The sequence below is a fragment of the Tachyglossus aculeatus genome, chromosome 1 (genome assembly GCF_015852505.1).
Source record: "Tachyglossus aculeatus isolate mTacAcu1 chromosome 1, mTacAcu1.pri, whole genome shotgun sequence".
Classification (NCBI taxonomy): Eukaryota; Metazoa; Chordata; class Mammalia; order Monotremata; family Tachyglossidae; genus Tachyglossus; species Tachyglossus aculeatus.
The window spans coordinates 60,929,283-60,941,035 of NC_052066.1; the positions used below are offsets into that span (position 1 = coordinate 60,929,283).

The 11,753-nt window shown below is 43.5% G+C and overlaps 1 non-coding gene across 1 annotated transcript; it reads right to left on the reverse strand.

Annotated features, from left to right (window-relative positions):
* Positions 1-11,058: 11,058 nt before the first annotated feature.
* LOC119937681 lies at positions 11,059-11,195 on the reverse strand. The gene has a single exon (XR_005454182.1). It is a non-coding gene; the product is annotated as a small nucleolar RNA SNORA7 (small nucleolar RNA).
* Between the last annotated feature and the right edge of the window lie 558 nt (positions 11,196-11,753).

Genomic DNA, 11,753 nt, shown 5'->3' on the forward strand with positions numbered 1-11,753 from the left:
TAGAATAGATATGTACAAGTAAAATAAATAAATAGAGTAATAAATATGTACAAACATATATACATATATACAGGTGCTGTGGGGAAGGGAAGGAGGTAAGACGGGGGATGGAGAGGGGGAGGAGGGGGAGAGGAAGGAGGGGGCTCAGTGTGGGAAGGCCTCCTGGAGGAGGTGAGCTCTCAGTAGGGCCTTGAAGGGAGGAAGAGAGCTAGCTTGGCAGATGTTGGGAGGGAGGGCATTCCAGGCCAGGGGGAGGATGTGGGCCGGGGGTTGACAGTGGGACAGGCGAGAATGAGGCCTAACGGTGAGGAGATTAGCGGCAGAGGAGCGGAGGGTGCAGGCTGGGCTGGAGAAGGAGAGAAGGGAGGTGAGAAGTGAAATGACTTACCCAAGGTCACACAGCACTCATGTAGTGGAGCTAGGATTAGGACCAATAACCTTCTGCCTCTCAGGCCTGTGCTCTATCCACTATGCCAAGCTTCACATCTTACAGATGACCACTCTCCCCCTGCTTCAAAGCCTTATTAAAATCACATCTCCTCCCAGAGGACTTCACCACCTAAGCCCTCATTTCCCATAGTCCACTTCCTTTCTGTGTCATTTATGCACTTGAATCAGTACACTTTACTCGAGATTCCTCCTACCCTCTGTCCCCTCACCCTGGCATACCTATCCATTATTTATTGTAATGCCTGTCTCCCCCTCTAGACTGCAAGCTCCTTATGGGCAGGCAACATGGCCACTGACTCCGTTGCATTGTCCTCTCCCAAGAGCTTAGCACAGTGCTCTGCCCCTGGTAAAAGTCAATAAATACTATCGATCAACTGATTGATAAATATCCATCATTGATTATTTGATATGCATATACCAGGAATGACCAATCCACGACTCTTAAATTACATGTCAGTCTTCACTTGCCATGTGGCTGGCAGTGAAAAGTTGATTAAACGTGTTTTATTATTTTTTACCCTGAAATGAAAAATGATTTACTCTGTTGTTCCTGTCAAGTGGCGGTGGGCACAATGGTGCTCCCTGTCTAATGGGTCCAAGCCAGAAGGGGTTGGAATGACCAGGCTCCACTCTCAGCCCCCACCCTCAGTCCCCAACTCCAGCCTCCACTTCGTTCCCTCATCCCATGTGCCTCTTGCTCTCCACCACCCCTGAGGAGGCCTCTCCCGCATCCGTCCCCATTCCCCCCACCTCCCTGGAATTCTCACACCCCTCCATTGGCCGTCATGTCCCCCTCACCTCGGGAATGCCAGCTCACTGTTGCAGTTAGAGGAATTCCATTTGATCTGTGGCTCCCAGCCACACGATGTGTTTGGTTTGTGGCTCTTTAGTTCACGAGGCTCCGTCGCCCTGGAAATATGTTCCCAACAACACAATTTCAGATGAAGAAAATGCCTGGCAGAAAGAATCTTGGATTTGTACTTGTATCCATTTCAGGGGTTTGTGTATTTTTCCAGTGGTGGATTACCTTTTTCTGATTCACTCCAAATTACAAGATCCGATCCCAGAACTTCTCTCTGGATGGGGCTGCCTGCTTAGACACATGGCAGGGGGATTGGAGAGGAGGGAATGCTTGCCAGTTTTGCAACTCTAATGTGACGAGCTTGGCCTTGTGGTTTTTCAGAGTCATTTAGAAAACTTACTGTTGCTTATTGAAAAGTTTCTACTGTGGAGTAGAAAGAGAGGGACCTAAGAGACACATGAACGTTTGAATGTATCTGTTTATTGCTACATCGTACTCTTCCAAGCACTTAGTATAGTGCTCTGCACACAGTAAGCACTCAATAAATAAGATAGAATGTCTGTTTTCAGGAAATCAGATTTGGTCACCATCTTAAATGGTTTGTCCCGTAGGAAAATTCAAGCACCACAATATTGTCACAGTGTTGCATCATTTCAGGGGAGATCATGTTTTGGCCCTTGAGGTTTACGTTCTGACCTTCAACACAGAGTTTGCAATCAATGGAATTGCTCTCTCTAAAAGTGTAACGGTTTCAGAGAAAATGGGAAACCAAAGTCCAGTCGATAGTAAGCCTGTAAACATCTGTGAGACCAGAGCAGTCTATTTCTGTGCCTTATCTTTGGGTGGCTAAGATGCAGACTTACGTTGGGATCGTGTCTGATAGTATTTAGGTCTGGTGTTTAGGAGGATAAAGGTGAGGGAGCATGATACCTCTCATTAGACTTGTTGATGAGAATCTATCCTTTCTTTATCAGGTCTAATTGGTATTCCAGCACTTAGAACAGTGCTTTGCACATAGTAAGAGCTTAATAAATGCCATTATTATTATTAATAATAACAACAATGATAAAAATGGTATATGTTAAGCGCTTACTATGTGCCAGGTACTGTTCTATGCGGTGGGGTGGATACAAGCAAATGGAGTTGGACACAGTCCCTGTCCTACATGGAGTTCTCAGTCTTAATCCCCATTTTACAGTTGAGGCAACTGAGGCACAGAGAAGCAAAGTGGCTTGGCCAAGGTCACACAGCAGACAAGAGATGGAGCCGGGGTCTGTACTCAGGTCCTTTTGACTCCCAGGACCGTGTTCTATCTACTGGGCCAAGCTGCTTCTCAATGATGGTGGTTTGATTAACTTAGGATGCCTCTTTTGGATTTTTTGTTCAATTCCAGGTAAGAATACAAAATCCTCCGAGTTGAAGCTCTTATTCAGCGTAGTTAGAATAGCAATCATCCATGTGCTGATGCTTCTGATTCTTTATACTGTACTTGTTTTGCCACCATTTACTGGGGTCAGTTACAACCCCAGCCTGAAGGACATTATTAAACTATTTCCTGGAATGTCAAGGGCCTCAATTGCCCTGTCAAGAGAGAGTCTGTTCTTTCAGGGTCTTCAGCAAGCCAGGGCTCATATTGCATTCTTGCTTTGTTATTTTTAAATTGGCAGGAAACCAGTGGGTCTCAGTTAATTTGCATGCTCCCAACGAGAGCGATCTTACTGTTCCTCAGAGTTTTCACTACCTTATGACGACACCGTGGAAGAATCTCATATTGGGAAGAGGATTTGCCCTGCCCTCGAGTCCTATTTTAGGTAATGTCCCTCCCAGAGGATGTCATGCACACATTCAAAGAGTTCAACGTGCTGTTATTCATCTAAATTCCTTCGTCTCTGCCATTGGTCAACCTTGCAGGAACCCGGCCTGACCTGAAGCAGGCTGTTGAAAATAGAGGTACCCCATCCTTTCGGAAAAGAGTGTTTTTGTAGAAATCAACTGGGCCTCACGACAGAAACTTATCAACCCCTGAATTGAGGTGGTAACAGTGAGAGGCAACTATTCAGTTCTCATTAAGAGAGAACTGTAGAGCAAAATGTTTTCTTTTTCTATTATTTTATTGAGCACTTACTATGTGCAAAGCACTGTACTAAGTGCTTGGGAGAGTAGAGTATAATAATGAAAGGTCACATTTCCTGCCCACAGCCAGTTTACAGTCTAGAAGGGTGGAGACGGACATTAACATAAATAAATAGATTACAGATTTGTACCTAAGTGCGGTGGGGCTGGGAGGGGGGATGAATAAAGGGAACAATTCAGGGGAATGCAGAAAGGAGAGGGAGAAGAGGGAAGGATGGCTTAGTCAGGGAAGGCCTCTTGGAGGAGATATGACTTCAGTAAGGCTTTGAAACAGGGGGAGAGTAATTGTCTTTCCAATACAAGGAGAGAGGGCATTCCAGGCCGGAGGCAGAATGCCAGTGAGAGGTCGGTGGCGAGATAAACAAGATTGAGGCACGGAGAGAAGGTTAGCATTAGAGGAGTGAAGTGTGAGGGTTGTAGTAGGAGAAATGTCTTCTTCCTGCTTTGTGCATTCAGCCATTGGACACTTTCACTCCGGCTGCACTATTTGAAGCCAAATGTAGCTCAAGTCAGATACTCTCGTCGCCCCTTTGACTCGACAGTGACATTCATTCATTCATTCAATCGTATTTTTCGAGCACTTACTGTATGCAAAGAACTGTATTAAGTACTTGGTACGGTATGATATAACAATAAACAGACAGTCCCTGCCCACAACGAGCCTAAAGTCTAGAGGCGACCTTACGGTTTACTATTTATTTTTCTCCCTGTGCTTCAAAAAGTTTCTAGAGTAAGCGTCCAGGTTTGTTCTTCACCGTGTCTACAAGTTTCAATTCGTGTTGACGCTACTTTGAGGTAATTCGGGCTTGCCGCTACTCTATTCCATTAGATAGCCTCATTTTGTGCATCAGAAACTGCAGGCTGGCCGGATGTAATCTTAGGTGTGAATAATTTATCTGTGCACGTGATGATGGAGGCCCAACTCTAGGGTATGGAGACGCTGAACAAAAGTTTAAAACTGATTAAAATGAATAATGGATTACTGATTAAAAATGTATATTGATAAATCTAAAGTCTCTAGCATGCCTAGAGCCCAGGGTTCGATTGCTTTCAAAGAAAGGTAGGGCCAACTGGATTACAATTTGCTATCTTTATTATGGTACTGACCTCTCAACAGAATTGCTGCGCAATTCTAGTTGCTGGAATAATAAGCATGGTAGCTGTTGAGCACTTACTCTATGCCATGCACTGTACTAAACGCTGGGGTAAATACTAGTGGATACAGCATGAGCCTCGGAGTCAGAAGCACCTCGGTTCTTACCCTGGCTCTGCCACTTGTCTGCTGCATAACTTCGGGCAAGTCACTTCACTTCTCGGTACCTCGGTTACCTCATCTGTAAATTGGGAATTGAGACTGTGAGCCCCATGTGGGACAGGGACTGTGTCCAACCTGATTTGCTTGCATCCACCGCTGCGCTTAGTACAGTGTCTGTCACATAGTAAACACTTGATAAATATCACAATTATTATTATTATTACATGATACCTGTTGTGAGGCATGTGTGCACAGCAGGGTACTCCGGAGGTCAATTTATATGGAATGAGTAAAGGGAGGGAAAGAGAATTGGGGAAAACTCATTTCAGCTGGACGTTAACACTATTCTTCCCCAGCCAGCGTATTGACATAATTCCCTGATGGGTATTGACATTGGGTAGAACCAATAGCCCAGTAGAAGCAGCCCAGGGAAAATGTCACATGACCCAGTATTTGGTGACTGTCCCAGCTTCGCTCAGGACCCTACTTCTCCAGAGAAGTCATTAACCAATGATCGTTTGTTTTAAAGCCTGGCACTGCATTTGGGTCATATCCCTAAGTAAACATCTGGATAATTGCATGAGTTCTCCACTTGTCATTGGAAGTGTAAGTGGACTAGGGAGGTCCTGTGTCTAGGAAGGTGGTTATGGAATAGCATGGTCATTTCCGAGAAGGCTTCTTAGACTCGGAAAGATAAATCGATTTCTAGACTGAAAAACCTGAATAATTGCTTCACTTCTCCACTTTGATTTCGGGCTTTGGAGATGATAATAATAATGATGGTATTTGTTAAGTGCTAACTATGTGCCAAGCACTGTTCTAAATCCTGGGGTAGATGCAAGGTAATTAGGTTGTCCAATGTGGGGCTCACAGTCTTCATCCTCATTTTACAGATGATGTAAATGAGGTACAGAGAAGTTAAGTGACTTGCTTCAAGTCACACAGCTGACAAGTGGCCATGGTGAGATTAGAAGCCACGACCTGACTCCCAAGCCCGTGCTCTTTCCACTAAGCCACACTGGCTAAAATGTGATTGTGAGGTCAGAGACTGAGGAAATGTTTCTTGAAATTGGAGAACGGTGGTTCTAATGGAAAGAGCACAAGCCTGGGAGTTAGAGGACCTGAGTTCTATTCCTAGCTCGGCCACTTGACTGCTGTGTGATCTCAGGCAAGTCACTTCACTTCTCTGTGCCTCGACTAACTCATCTGCAAAATAAGGATTAAGTCCTCCTCTCTCCGATTTAGACGAAGTCCTTTGTGGGACAGTGTCCAACCTCATAATCCGACCCCAGAGCTTAAAACAGTGCTTTTTTATGGTATTTGCTAAGCGCTTACTGTGTGCCTGGCACTGTACTATGTGTGTTGGACACAGTTCACGTCCCATATGGGACTCACAATCTTAATCCCCATTTACAAGTAAGGTAAATGAGGCACAGAGAAGTGAATTGACTTGCCCAAGGTCATTCAGCAGTGAAGTGGTACAGACAGACAGGATTAGAATCCTGGTCCTTCTGACTCCCCAGCCTATTCTCAATCCACTAGGTCACCCTGCTTCTCTGTGTGCTTGACACATAATAAGCGCTTAACAAATACCTTTATGAAAAAAAGGGCATTGAAAAAAAGTAGGGCAGTCAGAGCCTTAACTAGAATGTACAGAGCTTGGGGAAACCACCCTGGTTTGGATTCCCTTGACCTGTACCCAAAAAGCTTCTTCCCCTGCATTTATTCATTCAGTCATATTTACTGAGCACTTACTGTGTGCAAAGCACTGTACTAGGTGCTCTGTGCAAAGCACTTTACTAAGTGCTCCCCTCCCACTCTTTTCTGGGATGTATCTGGCTCTTTAGTGCTTTCCCACCAATGGTTGATACTTCTCTTTCCTTCCTCTCCCTCAGCCCATTCACCTTCCTTCTGAGGACAGCATTCCTTCCTTTCAAGCTCAGGATGGAATAATAATGGCATTTGTTAAGCACTTACCATATGAAAAGCACTGTTCTAAGCACTGGGGGGGATACAATGTGATCGGTTGTCCCTCTTGGGGCTCACAGTCTTCATCCCCATCTTACAGATGAGGTAACTGGGGCTCAGAGAAGTTAAGTTTTTTGCCAAAGATCACACAGCAGACATGCAGCAGAGCTGGGATTAGAACCCATGACCTCTGACTCCCAAGCCCATGCTCTTTCCACTGAGTCATGCTGCTTCTCTAAAGGGAAAGGGAGAGGATGGAACCCAGGCCTTGATTAGTTGAAGGAGAATGCACAGCACTTTCTATAGTGCTGTGAAATACATAATGGAACCCACAGATGGGAAAAGAAATCCAGCTTCAAATTCTGTCTTCATTGATTTTTTAACTCCTATTGGAATAATAATAATAATATCTGTTAAGCACTTACTAGGTGTCAAGCACTTTACTAAGTACTGGGTTAGATACAAGATAATCAGTCTGGACACAGTCCCTTTCCCATTCTGGGGCTCAATCTAAGTTGGGGGAGAGGAGGATTTAATCTCCATTTTACAGTTGAGGAAACTGAGGCACAGATAAGTTAAATGTCTTGCTCAAGATCACATAGAGGGAAAGTGGAGCAACTGGAATTAGAACCGAAGTCCTCCAACTTCCAGGCCCTTACTCTTTCCAATAGGCCATGCTGCTTCTGTAGTGCGGTATCAAATATGAATGATTGCAAACCTAATACGAAACACGGAAATATATTTTTCATATTTATATTTTTGTTATATAGTAATACAGCAAAACTGTTAATGAAAAATAAATGAAGAATGGTAAATAAATGAAGTATAATAAAAAGAGTGTGATCAAAATATGGAAAGGAAAAATATTTCATGGTAGTATGGGTGGGTAATCAGGACCACAGCAGTTGAAGGCCACTTCAAACTCACGATGCATTCCTTTGACCCTAAGGGGGAAAAAATAGAATAACTGTTCTGAAAACTTAGCAGTTGGTCCAAGGAAATGCAAACTTTCTTATATCATTCTGTCCTTCCCCTGTCTTTCCCATCACTGTAGACAATACCACTATCCTTCCCATTTCACAAGCCCTTACTTGGCCTTGTCCATGACTCATCTCTCATCCCTACTGAGAGCTCATCTCCTCCAGAAGGACTTCCCAGACTGAGCCCCCTCCTTCTTCTCCCCCTCTTCCCCCTCATCCCCCCTGCTCTACCTCCTTCCCCTCCCCACAGCACCTGTATATATGTTTGTCCAGATTTATTACTCTATTTATTTTACTTGTACATATTTACTATTCTATTTATTTTATTTTGTTAATATGTTTTGTTTTGTTGCCTGTCTCCCCCTTCTAGACTGTGAGCCCGCTGTTGGGTAGGGACCATCTCTATATGTTGCCAACATGGACTTCCCAAGCGCATAGCACAGTGCTCTGCACATAGTAAGTGCTCAATAAGTACGATTGAATGAATGAATGAATGAATCTCTCTCATGCAACCAGCATATTTAATCTGGCACCACATCATGATAGTTCTATCTTTTTTTTTATAGTATTGTTAGGTGTTGGGGTAGGTGCAAGATAATCAGGTTGGACACAGTCCCTGTCCCACATGGAACTCACAGCTTTAATTCCCATTTTACAGATGAGGAGACTGAGGCATAGAGAAGTTAAGTGACTTGCCCAAAGTCATGCAGCAGACAAGTAGCAGAGCCAGAATTAGACCACTAATGCTCTTTCCACTAGGCTACAATTCTTCTCTTCACAACATTGCTACATCCCACCCTTCCCCTCTCCATCCCAACTGCTACTAAGATGATTCAAGCACTTAGTCCATCCTATCTTGCTACTGCATCTGCCTCCTCACTGACTCCCTGCCTCCTGTCTTTCTCCACACCAGTCCACACTTCACTCTGTTGTCCAGATCATTTTTAAAAAAACCCATTCAGTCCACGTCTCACCACTTCTCAACAATCTCCAGTGGTTGCCCATCCACCTCCACATAAAAAAAGCCCTACCATTGACTTTAAAACACTCCATCAAATTTCCCCCTCCTACCTTACCTCACTCATCTCTTACCCACACGCTTCACTCTTCTAGTGCCAAATTGCTCACTGTGCCCCAATCTCATCTATCTCACCGCCGACCCTCATCTGCCCTCTGGTCTGGAAATTGGCCTGGAACATCCTTCCCCTTCATTTACACCAGAGCACCACCCTTCCCACCTTCAAAGCCTTATTAAAGAAATATCTCCTCCAAAAGATCTTCCACAATTCTCTTTTCCCCACCTGCATCCAACCTCAGCCCCAAAGCACTAATGTACATATCTGTAAATTATTTATTTATATTAATGTCTTTCTCCCTCTCTAGAATGTAGGCTCATTTTGGACAGGGGACATGTCTACTAACTCTGTTGTACTGTACTCTCCCAAGTGCTTAGTACAATGAGCACTTACACACAGTAAGTGCTCAATAAATACGATTGAATGAATCAGTGAATGCATGATTAAAATGCCATCGACTGAGGGGCTGATTGTTAAGTCCTTACTATCTGACTTGTACTTCCCAAGAGCTTAGTACAGTGCTCTGCCCACAGTAAGCGTTCAATAAATATGATTGAATGAATGAATGAATATGCCAGGCACTGTACTAAGCCCTGGAGTAGATAGAAGATAATTAGGTTGGACACAGTCCCTATCCCACATTGGCTCATTCTCTAAATTAGAAGGAGAAGGATTTAATCCCCATTTTACTGAGTCACAGAGAAGCTAAGTGACCTGCCCAAAGTCACATAGCAGGTAAGTGGCAGAGCCAGGGTTAGAACCCGGGTCCTCTGACTCCTTTGCCTGTGCTCTTTCCACTAGACCACGCTGCTTCCCTACATTGTTAAATTTACGCTGTTAAATTTAGTTTCTGTCTATGTTTCATTGGGAATTGAAAGTTGAGAACTAAACTGAATTGCATTTTGGTGTGTTTATTTAGGAAAGGAAGTCAGGAGAAAAATTTAAAAAAAGAATTAAAGATGAATGCATTCTGGAATTAAATAATATCAGTTCTTGGAGAGGACCTATTGGTTGAAGTGGCAATCACTGACAGTTCTTTAAAAACATTTCTAAGTAGGGAGACCTACACCCAAATATTATACCATCTTTCCATACACTGTTAAGCAGCATGGCCTAGTAGAAAGAGTATGGGCCTGGGTGTCAGAAAGATCTGGGTTCTATTATTGGCTCTGCCATTTACTGGGTGACCTTGGGCTAGTCACTTCACTTTCTGTGCCTCAGTTACCTCATCTATAAAATGGAGATTAAGTTTCTATGTAGGATATGGACTGGATCTACCCCAATGCTTAGTTCAGTGCCTGGAACATAGTAAGCACTTAACAGTACCATTTTTTAAAAAAACATGTTGTTTAATACTTAGTGTGGCCATATATAACATATTCATTCATTCAATCATATTTATAATAGTAATAATGATAATGGTTTTTATTAAGTGCTTACTATGTGCCAGGCACTGTTCTCAGTGCCGAGGTAGATACAAGATAATCAGATTGGACATTGAGCACTTACTGTGTGCAAAACACTGTACTCAGAACTTGGAAGAGTACAACATAATAACAAACAGATACTTTCCCTGCCCACAGTGTGCTCACAGTCTAGAGGGGAATGTATAATATAAAAACGTGGAATAAATTCTCACCTCCTTTGGCATGAAGGACATCTTCTACTTACAAGAGCACTGTCCCATATTGGAAATCAAAAATTTACCTTTGCGCTTACAACATAAACTTGGAAATAAAGTTTAAGAACCATAATGACCTCCTCTGCCCCCTCCCGCAATTCTTCTTTGTGCTTACAATATAAACTTGGAAATAAGGTTTTAAAACCATCATGACCTCCTCTGCCCCCTCCTGCAATTCTTCTTTCTCCTATAATAATAACAATAATAATAATGATAACGGTAGTTGAGCATTTACTATGTGACAAGCACTGAACTAAGCATTAGGATAGATACAAGATAATCAGGTCCCAAACCAGGGCTTGCAGTCTAAATAGGAGGGAGCACTATTACTGAATCCCCATTTTGCAGATGAGGGAACTAAAGCACAGAGAAATTAAGTGATTTGCACAAGGTCACACAGCAGATAAGTGGCAGAGTGGAAGTAGAACCCAGGTCCTCTGCTTCCCAGGCCCTGTGCTCTTTCCACTAGGACACGATTGCTTCTCTATTGTCTTATCTTATGCTATCTAGTTCTCCGACCCATAGCGAAACCACAGACACATCTCTCCCAGAACACCCCACCTATATCTACAATCGTTCTGGTAGTGTATCCATAGAGTCTTCTTGGTCAAAATTCAGAAGTGGTTTTCCATTGCTTCCTTCCACGCAGTAAACTTGAGCCACCACCCTCGACTCCCTCCCGGGCCACTGCTGCCCAGCAGTGGGGAGTTTTGACTTGTAGCAGATTGCCTTCCACTCACTAGCCACTGTCCAAGCTAGGCATGGAATAGTTGGCCTCTGCTTGGCTCTCCCTCCCATAGTCGAGACTGGTAGAGTACTGAAAACTCTCCAGGTGTGACCCTGAGAAGGGGTTGCTTCTCTATACCATCTTTCTTTTCCCTTCTCTTCCCTCTGCTAGGGTTGATCACCACTTAATCCTTCTTAATTTCAATCTTACAACACTCCAACCTGCTTTTTTGACCCGAGACTCTTCAAATTTCAAATGCCGCCCAGGACTTGGCACTTTCTCCTTAGACACTAGTATGTTACAAGTTGAAAATCATGCAGAATTGATATCCACAAAATATACCCTCATATAATCCGTGGCTTTAACTTTTACTGTTGGGGAAGAACTGAATGTCCACTGATACTTTCTATACCACTATGACTAGCTAGTCTAGACTGAACTAATTCTAGAAGGATTTCCATTAAACCAAACCACCACTCTCTCTGCCTTCAAAGTCTTGTTAAGGTCACATCTCCTCCAGGAAGCCTTCCCTGATTAAGCCCTCTTTTCCCCAGTTCCCTCTTTTCCCCTTCTGCATCATCTTGGATCTGTGACCTTTGGACATTTGATATTCATCCTACCCTCAACCCCACAGCATTTGGGTACATAGAAATATAAATTATGTATTATAAATTACTTATT